We start from the raw sequence: 15,134 nt of genomic DNA on the forward strand, positions 1-15,134 counted from the left end.
CTTCTGAGCCCCCAAGCCTTTCTGTGCTGGAGGGAAGCCTTCTAGCTTAATTTTGTTCTTAGAACTAGCCAGGTTGGTTGGGCTGGCAAATCGACACCGTAAAACTCTACTGCCAATCATGAGCGGTGGATCCGCTGTGGTGACCCCTAACCGGGAAAAGCCGAAAGAAGAAGAACTAGCCAGTTTTCTAGTTTCAGTACTCAAATCTGTTTCTTTGAGCTCAGCATTTGTTCAGAACTCATTATAAGCACTAAATAAGTATGAATTACTACAGCACTCAACTTTCCTCACTTGTCTAGACGAAAACAGTTTTTAGTACTTAATAAATAAGCACCTATCCAGGCATGTCTAAGAGACAGCTCCCGGTGTTTTCTCGTGTCTACCTGATGAATCTGGGCATCTTGGGGCAATGCAGCAATTGCCTCATGTACACAGACAACCCTCTCTTCCTACCACCCAACACTACAACCTGTGTGAGATGCACTTATATAACCAAACTGAAAGCAAAGCTCTCTTCACCCAAGACTGGACTAGACAGTCAAGAGGAGAAGGTAAACACTTGCAGCACACCACACTCATCACATAGTCCCTCAAAACCTACACCACCGAAACAAACACACACCTACATTCGCGGAGGCTCTCAAAAAAAATCTCCCAAGCAACAGGGACCTCAAAAGCAGAAACGCAAGCAACCTCCACCCCCCAATACAACGCAAATGACACACAGCCCACAAACTTAGTGTGCCACTCATCCACAGCCTATAAGGCATAACAACATACCCAACACTCTAGTCATAGGTGACTCTATAGTCAGGCACACTGATGTTCCACTCACCAGGCTAACCAAGGAGAAAGTTACTGTCAGGTGCCAGGATCCGCCACATAACGCATGCACTCAGGTCACTCCACAGCAAGTACAAATATGACTCTGTCATTGTCCATGTTGGTGTGAATGACCTGAGACGTACCTCCCTGGACTACATGAAGAGAGACATGGAGCAGCTTTCTGATCTTGTAGCCCAGGCAAGTATGACCCTATCCCAGAGTAGCATCCTGCCATCACCCAGAATGATACCACAGTACAAGGACAAAATTATTGACTTCAACAATTGGATAAGCTTCTGGTGTCATTCTAAGGGGATCCAGTATCTGTCTGCATGGGATGACATAGTCGACAAACACGATGCTTTGCCAGAGATGGCCTGCACCTGTCGCCCTTGGGATTCCAGATACTGGCTAAGGCTCTTGCCACCCCTATAGTGCCTTTTTAGGCAAGATTCAAATGAAAAATTCCCCACCCTAACAGGTACAAGCAAGAAAAATCTAACTGTAATGCTACTTAATGCTAGAAGTCTAAACCTCAAAATGCACTCACTCGAGGCACTCATTAAAATGGAGAACATTGACATCTGTGCAGTGACAAAGACCTAGTTCAAGGCTCCAGACAGCACCCCTGCATTACCACGCCATAATTCATACCACACCTTTCAGCCACCTAACCTGGACCGAAGCACTAAAGGTGGAGGCGTGTCCACATTCATTAAGGATATCCACACCTCCAGGCTAGTTGCTCAGCATAATGCATCTGAGATTATCCAAGTGCAACTAACTCTAGGCAAGACCGCAATGCAAATTGTAACTTGCTACAGATCCCCCACCATGCCCCAGGATTCCCATTACTCATTTCATGATACACTGGAAAATATTAGGGTACAACCTAAAACCCTAATAATGGGCGATTTCAACTACTCCACCATTAACTGGGAAAACTACTCATGTGCTAACTCTTGTGCTCAATGTTTTCTGAAATTTAAAAATTACGATGCCTTGGATCAACTTATCCACACCCACAACATGGGCAGCAATATCCTAGACCTGGTCATTACCAACATGGGCAACTGGTGTTCCACATCAGAGGTAAATTCTTCATTGGTCAGATCCGACCACAAGCAAATCACCCTAGATATCCACATCCCACCCGCACCCCCCATTAGGGAAACCACCGTAAAAAATTTCTCCAAAGCCAACTTCACACTTCTTAAGACAGAAGTGGCAAACTTCACGACACCCATGCTGACGGACAATAGAGATATGACTGCTGAATCCTATACAATTGCACTTTATAAGCACTTAAACAAGTGCATGGATCATGCAATCCCTAACAGAACCAAGATGCTATCCTCCAAAAATAGGAAGCCAATCTGGTGGTCTCCTGCTATAAACAAACTGTACAACAGAAAAAAGAAACTGTTGCAAAAGAGAGTAAAATCCCATGACTGGAGGAACTCTGTGGTCAGCCTCAGTAAGAAGCTGAAATCCCTCATAAAATCTTGCTATCTACCTGAGGAAAAATTATTTGGAGACTGCCTGTGGTATATTTGGGAGCCATTCTTATGCCCTTCCATTGTTTTCTTGTGAATTGCTTATCCACATCCCACCCCCATCCCCCAGTAAGGAAACTTACATAAAAAAACTTCTCCAAAGCCAACTTCATGCTACTCAAGACAGAAGTATCAAACTTCATGACACCTATGCAAACGAGAACTGAAAGTTCGACTACTGAATCCTACACTAAGGTACTGTATGAGCACATCCACTCATGCATGAATTGTGCCATCCCAAACAGAACCAAGATGCTCTCCTCCAAAAAAAAAGAAGCCAATCTGGTGGTCCCCTGCCATAAACAAACTTTACAACAAAAGGAAGAAACTGTTGCATAAAACAGGAAAATCCCAGGATGCAAAAAACTCCCTTACCAGCCTCAGTAAGAAGCTGAGATCCCTCATAAAATCCTCCAAAGCTAGTTATGAAAATAAAATTGCCAAAGATTCCAAAGACAACCACAAGGCATTCTATGACTATGTCAAAAATCTAAATGGGAATGCTCAGATCTGCTCAGAGCTACAACAAAATGGCATTAAATATACTGATCCCAAGGATATTGCCAATATCTTGGCAGATCAATTCAGTGCCAACTTCACCCCCTCACCACCTAAACAGCCCATCTCAATACCGGAAGATTGCCAAATTCCAGTAATAATGGTCACACAGGTAAAAAAACGCACTCTCCAAAGCTAAGAATACAGTATCCATGGGACCAGATGACATCCCGGGCTGTGTATTACATGAACTACAAAATGAACTGGCACCTCACCTAAGTGTCATGTTTAATCATAGCCTCACCTCAGGCTTCGTGCCCACTGAGTGGCGCACAGCTACAGTTATCCCACTCCACAAGAGGGATCCACCTTGGATCCCGGGAACTACCGCCCCATCAGTCTGATGAGCCTGATCTGCAAGGCCATGAAACGTATTATCATGGAACTTATAAACAAAGACATGGGCAACCTTCAAACACTGGACCCCACCAGTTTGAGTTCGTGAAGGGCCGATCTTGTCTCCTGAACCTCACTGACTTCTTCAAATCAGTCTCCAGAGCCGTGGACGAGGGTAAGGCGGTCCACACAGGCTATCTGGACCTCGCCAAGGCCTTTGACACCATCCCCCATGCTGAAATCATAGACAGACTTACTAAGCTGGGCATTAATCCCTACTTCACTCGATGGGTTGCTAACTGGCATACTGAAAGAACCCACACTGTAAAAAGTAGCAGACTCCAAATCCAGCTCCAGACAAGTGACAAGTGGAGTACCTCAGGGTTCAGTCCTGGGACCGCTCGTTTGGTATCTACTTGTCTGAAGTACAGGCAAACACTAAGCGACTCTGGCTAACAAAGTTCGCAGATGACTGCAAACTGGGAGCCATTATTAAATCCCTAAATGATGAGGATACTCTACAAAAGGGCCTTACAGAAACAGATGCTTGGTGCCAGAGCCATGGGCTCAAGCTCAGTGCCAAGAAATGTACAGTTCTCCCCTTAAGGAAAAAACATGTACCCGTGAATGACCACATAGGTGGCAGTGCACTAAACACTGAAAGTGTAATGAGACTTGGGGGCACAGATGGATAGTGGTCTCACCTTCGATAACCACATCACCACAACAGTCAGGAAATCCTTCTATGTGGCACACCTCATCACTAACGGCTTTTCATCCAGGAAAAAGGAGGTCACTGCCCCACTGTACTCATCCCTCATTAGACCCATTATAGAATACAATGCCCCATTTGTTATGTACCTCTCAAGACATCTGCAGCAACTGGAAAGGCCGCAGAAATACCTCACTAATCACAGGCCTAAAGCAGATGCCCTATGCTGACCGCCTTAAAAAACTCCAGCTATACTCTGTCACATATAGTCTACTCAGAGGCGATCTCTGCTTAACATACAAGGCCATGTCAAACCCAGAGCTGTTGGACATGCTACATTTAAAGAAATCCGAATCCCTCAGAGCCACACGCTCCAGGGATCTAAACCTTGTCATCACAATAAACAAAACATGCTGGAGGGATAGGTTCCTGACCCAGAGACTCCCCAGACTCTGGAACAGACTGCCCATACATGTCAAGCAGAGCACCTCTTTGGCCTTCTTCAAAAGGAGCTTTGACGATTGGATGGGAGAAAGGAAATTCACCCCGGGGATCACATCAGTTGCCCTGCTAGACAGGGGTCCAGGGAAGTAAATAGTGTGGGAAGAAATAGCCAGGGAATTGTTATGGCTAGGCTTGTATAGGCCCTAGGACTGATAGCCTAGTACCAACCGATGAACCTATGAACTTCTTTCTCTTCTTAATATTTTCTAACCTCCTCCTATGGATATATTTATATATCCTACTCATTATCCCATTTTGACGTAAGCTTCTGTTATAGACTTTTTATATTCTGCTAATTATTCCTTTAACAGGATCTTCTGTTCTAGATTGTACTAAAAACTCTACCACTGCTGGTCTTTTGCTTATGATCCCCCCCATTTCTTTCCCTTTGCCTACACAAGGCAGTCTCTAGCCTGCAAGTCCAAATGTCTTATTGGCTTCTTCCCACTCAATTACATATCTCTCTCTCTAGTTATTAGCTCCAAATACTTCGGTTCCTTTACTAGTGTACTCGTAAATTCCAGCTACCTCTTGCTTATTCCATACCATTCTGATGAAGTCTTTTGACGAAAACGGACATTAAATTGTGGTACGCTATTGTTTGGACTATTTTTTCCTTTGCCTATTTGACCATGGTAATCTATTTGGTTGGTTTGTCAAGCTTTTTCTTTCTCTTATTCCATACCTCTCAACTTCTTAGAGCAAAAAATCGGGACAAAGCCTAAAATGAAGTGGGGCAAATAGGGACAGATTTTAAATATTGCTCTTACAAACTTAGAAAGCTGATAGAATAATAGGTTTTGCGACAAAAAAACTGGAAGAGAAAGCACCCAGCCGAAGTAGAGGTGCTGTACCATATAATACTGCCACAATGAAGAAAGATAATCCAAGGCCAATGAACGCTCCAACAAAGGTTTTACTGACAAAAAGACAGAACAAATATTTGCATCGACCTAGGTTTCGTCCGTCTCCACGGACTTCTTCAGAACACAAATACATACAAAATCCAGCCGCTTAAATACCCTCAATTGCCAAATTAAAAGAACTAATTAACCAATCTATGGCATAATGAATACTTTTTTTATTTTCTCAGTTTCAAAATAATATTGTCCTTTATCTTCTTTGTCAGTGGCTCCAAGTACAAAGTAAACAAAGGGGAACGAGGACACCCCTGTCTAGTTCCTTTGTTGAGTGACAACTTTTCAGACAGGAACTCTCCCACTTGAATTCTTGCCTCCAATCCTTCAAATATCCTCTTAATGAACCTTATTATTGTTTCAAGGAATGCAAATGCTTCCGTTGTCCTAGTAATAAATTTACAGCTTACGCTGTTAAATGCTTTCTCTGCAAAAAGACTGACCAACAAGTGTGGTATTTTCTTACATTTGATTCCCTACGGGTCATCATTGTTATACAGAAGAGTTGTCAAATGTTTGCCTCCCTTCCAGAAAAGCACAAGGTCCCATACCTTTCAGCTTTGGCAACACCTTTGCCATTATTTTAGCTATTATAGTCACAAACACTGCATAAGCATGATTTAAAGTTGAAATGGGCCTATGAGAAGTTGGTCTGATGGGTCTTCACCATGTTTAGGTATTACAGCCATCACAACTTTCTTACATGATACTGGTATTTCTCCTCCATTTGTGTTAAACAAAAGCTTCCAGATGTTTATCACTTTCTTCCCTCCTAGCTTCCAAAGTTCAACATAAGCACCATATATTATTGGAGAGTTTCCTGCAGATTGATTATACATCATAATTTATCCCATCCTAACCGTTAGTAATTGAGACTCCTCTACCTCTAACATACCTAATTCTTCCAGATTTCCATTTGTGATTTTTCTTGATTTCCACATTCCTCTGCTATACATAAATTTTCATAAGATTTCCAAAATATCTCTAATACGTCTCTATTACAGGATCTCTGTTTTTACTGGCTAGGTTTAGCAACAACCCTTTCTATCATTTGTTACCTAAGCTGTGGTGTTTATAGTTTTTATGATCTGCAGTTATTTTTTAAAAAAAGTTGCTTAACAGTATTCTTTCTAAACTCATGCATTCTATCCAGATACACTCTGATTTTTTCTTTAGAACTCTGCATCTGTCACTATTCTGATTAAGTAAGATTCCCCTTATTATGTAATATTTTATCCTTTACCAGACCCTCTAAATTCTTGTTACTTCTTAACCACATCTCTCCTTATTTTCAATCCTATTTTTAAACTGCACTTTCATTTTATCCCACTCACTAGCTATAACATCTGAAGAAATTTCTATCTTCCGTAATAATTCTTGAATAATTTTGACTACCCATTAATTAAATTCTTCTCTTTTTAATTGGTAAGTGAGGAAGTGCTGGTGTCTCATTTGTACTTCACTGTCCTGCATTTTTATCTTAGTTGCTTGTGCATGATCTGAAATAGTTGTTTGATATGTGTCAAAGATTTCTACTAAATGCAATGTGTTCCTGCGAAATATAATTTCAGACAGTCTAGCACAGTTTTTGTACCTTGGGGAATAATACATAAATTCTTTCAGAGTTCCTACTACTGAATTCACATCTTCCATGCAACACATTTTCATAAATTTCTTCAGAAATCTACCCTTTTTGTTATATTTTCTCTTCTAGGTCACACAGATACATCCTCACTATTGCAAATCAAGTTCCAGTCCCCACCTGCAAGTAATATTCCCTGCTGAAAGTTAATTATTTCTCCCCAAATTTTCTTAACAGCAGTTTCAAGTGAAATATAAATACATGCCAATAATCCTCCTCCCTTGCCAGTAACCCCTTACTACTACAAATCTACCATTGCTGTTTTTCTCTTCGGTAGTTATTGGAAGTCCTCTAGCAATTAGTATAAGTAATCCCCCATTCCTTTATTCCCTAATACTGTGCTGAATATCCTTTCTTTATCAAATTCCGACGCTCATTTCTTTCCAAGTGCGTCTTCTGAAGAGTTGCTATTTACTTCTTCAGAAACCATTACACCAGAAAAAAACACTCTTTTTGAATAGTTACAATAACCAATAAAAAAAAATCAATAAAGACTTAAAATTACAACACCCTTACCAATATTTTGTACTTTTAATTCTTTATTAATGTTGTTTTTGATTGTATAACTATTCAAAGAGTGTTTTTTTTTTCTGGTATAATGGTTTCTGAAAAAGTTTACAGACGAAAAGATGTGAATAAAGTTATACTTCAAAATACTGGTTGTCTTCTCAAATGTTCTTTTGGAGTAGTGTCTGATTCCACTGTTTCTTTTGTTTTGTTTTCATGGAAACATAAGGTCAAAATGCAGAGATGCCCTCGGCTCCAGATCACTTAACTGAACAAAACTATTTACTAGACTGTGATCTCTCATTTTTTTAAAACCTATGTGCATTCACAAAAAAAATTATTAAAGTCAAGAACATTAATCCAGACATTTACCTATACAAAAGTAAAAGAAAATGCACTCTGCATTTATTGATACAATTCAATACTCTTGCCTTTTTGTCTAAACCTGTACAGCCATTTTCATTCCAAGATAACATAGTTAGCACAGCCATGATCATAAAAGCTATTGTTCCCACATATTACAAATGACAGTTTTTTTTTTTAATTTGTATTTCAATTTTTTTTGTTACATGCACACATTAAATGTTTGGTAGGCTGATCTTTTTAAACAGTTGTTTCTTCTCATCTCCATTTGAACCTATGTCACATTTTCAAGACTTTTTCTTTACTGATAACATCAAACAAAAACTAAATACATTTTCAGAACACCCTCCATCGCCTATTAACTTAGAATAAACACACCTTCAAAAAATGAACTCTAACTCTCCTGATAAGAATTGCTGCCCCCCAAGTGACAACTTCACCCACAGACATTATCTAAACTAAAAGTAAGGTCACCCAAAGTAAAGCACCTGCTACAGCCTGTGTTCCCACATTCAGTGATTGCTCACGGACTACTCTTTGTTCTTTTCTTATTTCTATTCCCCCACTCAGATGCGAAAAACAGATGGCATGCTTTCAGAAAACATTAACTTTTAGACTTAAGAAAAAGTGTATGGGCTATCTTTAAATAAAACTAAACTGCACACTTTTCTATTAAATGCATTAAAGTATCAAAGCTAACAGGGATGCCATCCCTTATTCGCCTCCCAGAATTTCGAACCTTATTTTTCCCTAAACTGCTTGCCATTGTATTTTCAAATTATGCATTTCCCTTGGCAAAGAATGCGCAGAACTCTCAAGATTAACTGCTCACACCTGCAGGCTGTTCATCTTCATTTAAAAGTACTCAAATCTTTGTGAATTTCACTCTGAACAGAATGTACAGCTGACTTCAGCTTCAGACATTTTGACTTGAATACTTGCAAATGGAAAAAAAAAGAAGCTAACATCTTTGCAGATGTAAGAAACCTGGCATCGTTTAATGGCTTTCATCATTTTGTCTTATTTTTAAAGCACACTTGCTTACAATAAACACTTGTTTATAGTTAAAGCCAAGGGCATTAATCTAGACATTCACCCTTGTAAAAATAACAGAAAATCTCTTAACTCTCCATAACATAGCCAATGCACTTTTATACCCCACCAGCTTAACATCATAGCATATCAACATTAAACTTGCTTTTTCCCAGCATTTCCTCTCATTATACTGTAAAGACTATATGAATCACAACTAAAAAAGTGTTTCTTTAATTTCTTTAACACATACAGCAGTTGGTGAAAACACTTCCCTACATTTAAAATACCCCAGACTACACATTAAATAAAACTGTTTGTTTACTATATATAACAAGCAGTTTATCTAATGAAATGTTTTACACAAATATGAAGAAAAATGAATAGTTTACTTACAGTTATTTTTCTTTTATTGTTCTTCTAAACAATAATGACAAAGTGGAGTATATGCTTTGCAGTCCACTCAAGTATAAAGTCAACAAAAATCCAATCTTTTTCAGCCACTACTTCTTGCAAAGCCATATTTCAAAATATGGCAGATACTTTATAGTCTCCCATTTCTTCACTAATTAGAGTTGTTGGTCTTCTTTCTGTTCATCTGCATCTTCCAACACCAGACATTGGTTCAAGTCCAAGAGGTACTTCTGATTCTTTTAGTCAACTCCTGTGTTTTTCTGGCTTTCAAGTATTTTCCTTTGGAGCAGTGGAAAAGTTTCACTGGCAAAGTCTCTCTATGAACTTTACAGTCAGAAGAATGAGTACAGTCCCCATCTCCTTGAAGATTCACTTTTCATTGGATAATCTTTTGTTATCATTATTTCCTCCTTAGCCTGTTCTGCATCAAGAAAGGTCACACTCTCCAGGAAATAAAGACAGTTGGATAAGTAGCTTTGTATCTTACATCTGCGTCTCGACATTCCCCAACTGCTGAGATAAAGTTGCTTCTTTGCTGCCTGGCATACAGTGAACTTTTTTTTTTTTTTTTTACAAACACTCTGATGTCTCCAATTTTTAGTACTTTGCCCTTCTGGCACAATTTTGTCAGGATCAACTCTTTCTACTGGTATGACTGCATCTTTACAATTATAGGTCTTGGCTTTCTCATGGCCACATTTAGAGCATACACTCAATGTGCCTTTCAGTTAATTTTGTTGTGGAACACCAGTTCAGTTTAGTTGTGATTTTATAAAATTAATACATTGCTCCTTTTAGCTACTCTGGTACAGGAGAAAATCTCAGGTTTTCTCCATATGCGTGTTCTTCTAACACTATTTTTTTGAAACAGCTCTTCTTGAGAAGCCTCATAATCAACTACCTCTTTCATCAATTCAAACTTTAATTTTTACAGTTTCACCCAAACAGCTTAGTTAAAGCTTATTTTTTCCAGCCTTTTGTTATCTGAGTTTATATATTCCCTCAGTGTATCATTTTAAATCACCTGTAAGTACATCCGATTTATTTTTTCCTCTAAATTACTGGAAGCCATCTCTTGTACCAAAGCTGAAACTTGAACAACTTTTTGCTGAACATTTGCAAAATACTTCTCAGACAGTGTTTTCTCTAAATTTTTTCAGGCTGATCTTCCTTCAAGTTTTCCAAATGTATTCTTCTTTGCCAGCATACAGGCTATGTACTTACTAGACTATAACTGAATTTTACAAACAGTTTCAGTGGCACTCCTTTTCTCACTTTTTCACCATGTGATTGCTGAAATTAAGCAGTTGATAAGCATGCAACTGTCTTAAAAGTCCATAGTTCTGTCAGGTTTTGGCAAAGTTTCTTTTTTTTTTTTTTTAAAGGGCCTCGGCACAAAACATTTTAAAATGATTTTCATTTGGTTGTGGTGGAGGTTTAATTTAACCACAGTCCATATTTTTTGTGTTGAAGCTGCTCTATTAAACATTTGTACTCTCAATGAAAAACTTATTTGGTCAGAGTCAGAGTTTGTTAACTCTGGTGATAAATCAGTTCCCTAGCACCTTCTGAGGGTACTAAGAGCTAACATGCTTTTGTCCACTAATTAGGGCATTAGATAAAAAAAATTACACAAAATAAAACTTTATTTAAGTTAATTTATGGGGTAATGCACAGACCAACACAGAATTAACTGTTCAGAGATGGAAGAAAATGCTCTACAAAGGTTGGTTACAGAAACCACAAAATGTTAACCTGGGAAAAGGAAAAAAGAAGCCTGGATAGGGATCATGATATAATGTTGCATGGTCAGACAGAAGTAGGAGTAATGTAATTGTCTATAAATCTGCTAATTTGTTGCTTGGATTTTTGATAACTATACAAGATATTTGCTTCCAGTGAATCATTTTCGAGCAAGATATGGCACAAGTTAAAATGAAGGTAACATGCAAACAAAAATAAAAATGTTACTTACAATGGAAGTCATTTTGTAGATCAATTACATGCTGGAACAGGTTGATAAATGAAGTACCAACTGCAGTTTCAGGGAACACTTTTTAAGTAAGCCTGGCATTTTAATGTTCCCTCTCTTAATAAGAACTATTAGCTCTGTGGAATGCAAGGGATGGAATGTTATTAAGGAAAGGGAAGATTTAAAATTGTATTTTTTTGTAAGAGACTGTTTCCTGTCTGGATATTTTTGTTATTTTCTTAAGAATTTTGGGGGAAATCCATTCACTCATGGTGCCTTTCTATGACAGAGTTTTTGCCCTCCTTGCCCAAACTCTGATATCTCTAAGGGTTTCCTTCTCTGAACCATAGCCACTGCATGCTTATTGAGGGGATGAATGACCTTTTATCACAATTACTATGATAAGGAGGGCTTTTTCCCACCAAGACCTCCCCTGCCACTCACACAGTAGTGTCACTGTAAATCAAAACTGTCTGCTTGTTCAAAAAGTGATTTGCAGAATTCAAAGGAGGAGGAGGGTTGGAGTTCAGAAACAATCATGGCTTAAATGCTTTTGACTAATTCTGTGCCTCGGCTTGTACCCATGAACCAATGTCACTACACTCTTTCCCTTTTTACTGCACCTAGACATGTACAGGTTTGCATTTCTATGGTCCCACACAGCAAACCACCTCAAGACCAAGAGTGGCCAAGGCATAACTTTTGTGGTGTAAAAGAGTGAAGCCCTGACTATGGACTAGGTGATGAGTTTGATTAGTGACTCAGCTAACTGATGGAGCTGGCAGGGAGGATGAGCATGCCATCCATCGTAGGGTAATGGAGTGTGCTGGGTGGGCTCTATAATCAAGCCAATGAAAAAGAAGAAATCAGAGCTGTCTCAAGTCAAATTGCAGCTGCAGATTTATTTAAAAGTAGAGTACTCTGACAAATGCAGAGCAGAAACTTCCACAAAAATAATTTTATACATACTTTAAATTAATTTTAAAGATATTCAGGCATGGATTAGGTCCTGGGTGGTTTTCAAACCATACCTTCCCACCCACACACACTTTTTTGGACTGTGTTAAAATGCATGTGCTCATTTGCATTCACCTTCCAAATGGTTTTAATTCATAAAAAATATTAACACTGCTGTTACTATAATCCATTAATGTTCATCCCCACCAATTACAGTCACCTCATATGTACACCTCAAATGTCCTATTATGATAGAAAATGTCCACAGTAAAGTATGCAAACTTACTTTACACAAATGCATATGAATAATGTAAAGCCAGAATAGTGACTGTTTAACTTAATTGTGAAAGCAAGACGAGCTGTACTCATTCACAAACAGCCATCAATTACAGACCTATCGTTGACTGTGTACTCTTAAAAAGAATGACTGTTGTAAAATAATTACATATTTTCACAGTAACATTTAATTTTTTTTCTCACACAAGCATTCATTAGCTTATGTACTTGGGCTTAACTCACCAATGCATGCTAGAATTGTACAGCCAGTCAACTGTGTAAATAAAAGGATACATTATTTTCATCCAGAAACATCCCCACAGACACAGCATTTATAGCCACTTTGCTTTGCTGTTTACACCTCAATTTACTATAATACTTCACAACTCCTCAGCATGAGTCAGAGACAAAAACAAGAAAAATAATAAAACAATGATGGACAAAGGCCAAAAATCAGGGACCAGTTTGATTTTAAATAGTGTTCTTGGTAAACTAACAACTTTTGCATTAGAATGCATTTTTGCAAGGCTACGAAGTCTGAAACCTGACGTTTTTGTCATTATTTGGTGATTCCAATCAATGATGGGGAATATTAATAAAAAAGGCAAAAATCAGGTGCATTCTCCAAAATCAGACAATATTGAGTAATAAAATTTCATCTTTCACAGACAGTAGCCATACATATTACAACTTACTTCACACATACCCACACTAGCTCTGCATATACAGATTGCAAATTGGGTAAACAATAAGAAGTTAATCCACATTTCTCTACAGACAGACACCCTGATCAGCAGTTATTGCCACTTGCTGAGTACTCTTTATCCGATTGTGATACACAGTGCTTCTCTACCTTAGTGAAAGACTCTGGGACAAAGCCAAAAAGTAATGAGTGATAAAGGCTCAGAGATAGGGAAACGTTTTAAATACTGTTCTACTATGATGCAAGTCCTAAAAACTGTATGATCTAAGTTTTACTTCAAAGTTTTTCAAAGCTTCTTTCAGGCTTCTGTGAGTGCAACTGTACAATGCAAATTGGTTAAAGACTGTGATGGCTGCAAATGTATTACACAATACATTAATTTGCCAAACTAGATATACCAAAAGCCTATCACTGCAACTGATAAATCTCAGCAGATTCCATTTTTGCAGACCGAACTATAATGAAAACATTTAGACAGCTCTACATACGGTGAAAGTTGGGGATGTATACCTTACATGCAATCAAACTGTGCTGATTATTTTTACAGGGTACAATGTACTAAAACATCCTACTTCTCAACTTCTTTGCTCAAGAATTCAGGATAAGACAAAAATAATGTGGATACAAAGGCCCAAAAACAAGTACAGTTTTTAAATATGAGTCTCTCTCATATCTCTCAACTTCTCAACCCAAAAATTCTAGACAAAGCTTAGATAATGTGAGAACAAAGGCCAAACATCAGTAATACATTTTAAATATTGCTCTTATAAACTTAGTTGATAGAACAAAGAGGTTTTTCATTAGTATATATTTTCTGAAGGCTATGAAGTCCATAACTCTTAAATGTCCAGATTTTGGTCTCATATTTTTGGTCTGTTCCTCATAATATTTGTGACTTCTGGCAAATCAGTAAGGATCAAAGTTATTAATAATTACATACATTTGCATTTCAGACTTCACATCCTTCAGAAAATGTATGCTAACACAAATCCTGCTATTACAGCCACTTTCTAAGTTTATAAGTACAACACTTAAATCTGTATCTAGCTTTGGGCCTTGTCCCCCCATTCATTTAAGCTTTGTCCAGATTCTTTGCACTAAGAGGTTAACAGATATGATGAAGTCCTCAGTCATAATTTAGTGACTTCAATTATCAGTGTTTTGCCAGAAAAACACAACTTTTATGAGGAACATGCCAAAAATATGTTGCAAAATTCTGCGTATTTAAGATGTAGTTGAGATGTATGCTCGACTTCACTTAAAAAGTAAATATAATGGGTTCTGCATCAACATGAATTTTCTAAATAAAAAGTATGAATCTCTACCGTACATCACTACTAACTGACTTAAATCCTCAGTCTTTTATCAGAAAATCAAAACAATTATGAAGGACAGGGCAAACATTATAAAGAAAAAGTCAAAAGGAGACAGTTGAGAGATATGAAACAGCTTTAGTTTAATATACCACTTTCTGGGTATCTGAACATCAAGCCACCAGTTGTCTATCAAGTTGAAAGGCTGCCCACCCATAAGTAGGCCAGAAATGTTGAAACACAAGTATATGCCATTATTTAGGGTTGAAATAGTAGCTCAACACTTTGCAGGCAACCACAAATTTTACAATAAGCAGACCAAAGATGTAAGACAAAAGTCATAGCCTGCAAAATCAGAAACTGGATGGGTATTTACTTTTTTTTACTCACTTGCTTACCTGCCTGATGACATGCTCCAAAGTCAATATTCTGCTCTCACCTCTCAGTATTCCCAACAGGGTGCAGGTAATGGGCTAGTATTTTACGTATGGACACTGATTCAGCCACCAAGACAGAGTACCGGCAATTACACTCGCACTGCTATAAA

The 15,134-nt window shown here is 38.2% G+C and overlaps 1 protein-coding gene across 17 annotated transcripts in view; it reads right to left on the bottom strand.

Annotated features, from left to right (window-relative positions):
- Positions 1–15,134, bottom strand: part of PTPRK (protein tyrosine phosphatase receptor type K) — a 3,469,591-nt gene that overhangs the window by 906,027 nt on the left and 2,548,430 nt on the right. The window lies entirely within an intron of this gene.

Source organism: Protopterus annectens, chromosome 1.part0 (genome assembly GCF_019279795.1).
Source record: "Protopterus annectens isolate FY-2018-M chromosome 1.part0, PAN1.0, whole genome shotgun sequence".
Lineage (NCBI taxonomy): Eukaryota > Metazoa > Chordata > Ceratodontiformes > Protopteridae > Protopterus > Protopterus annectens.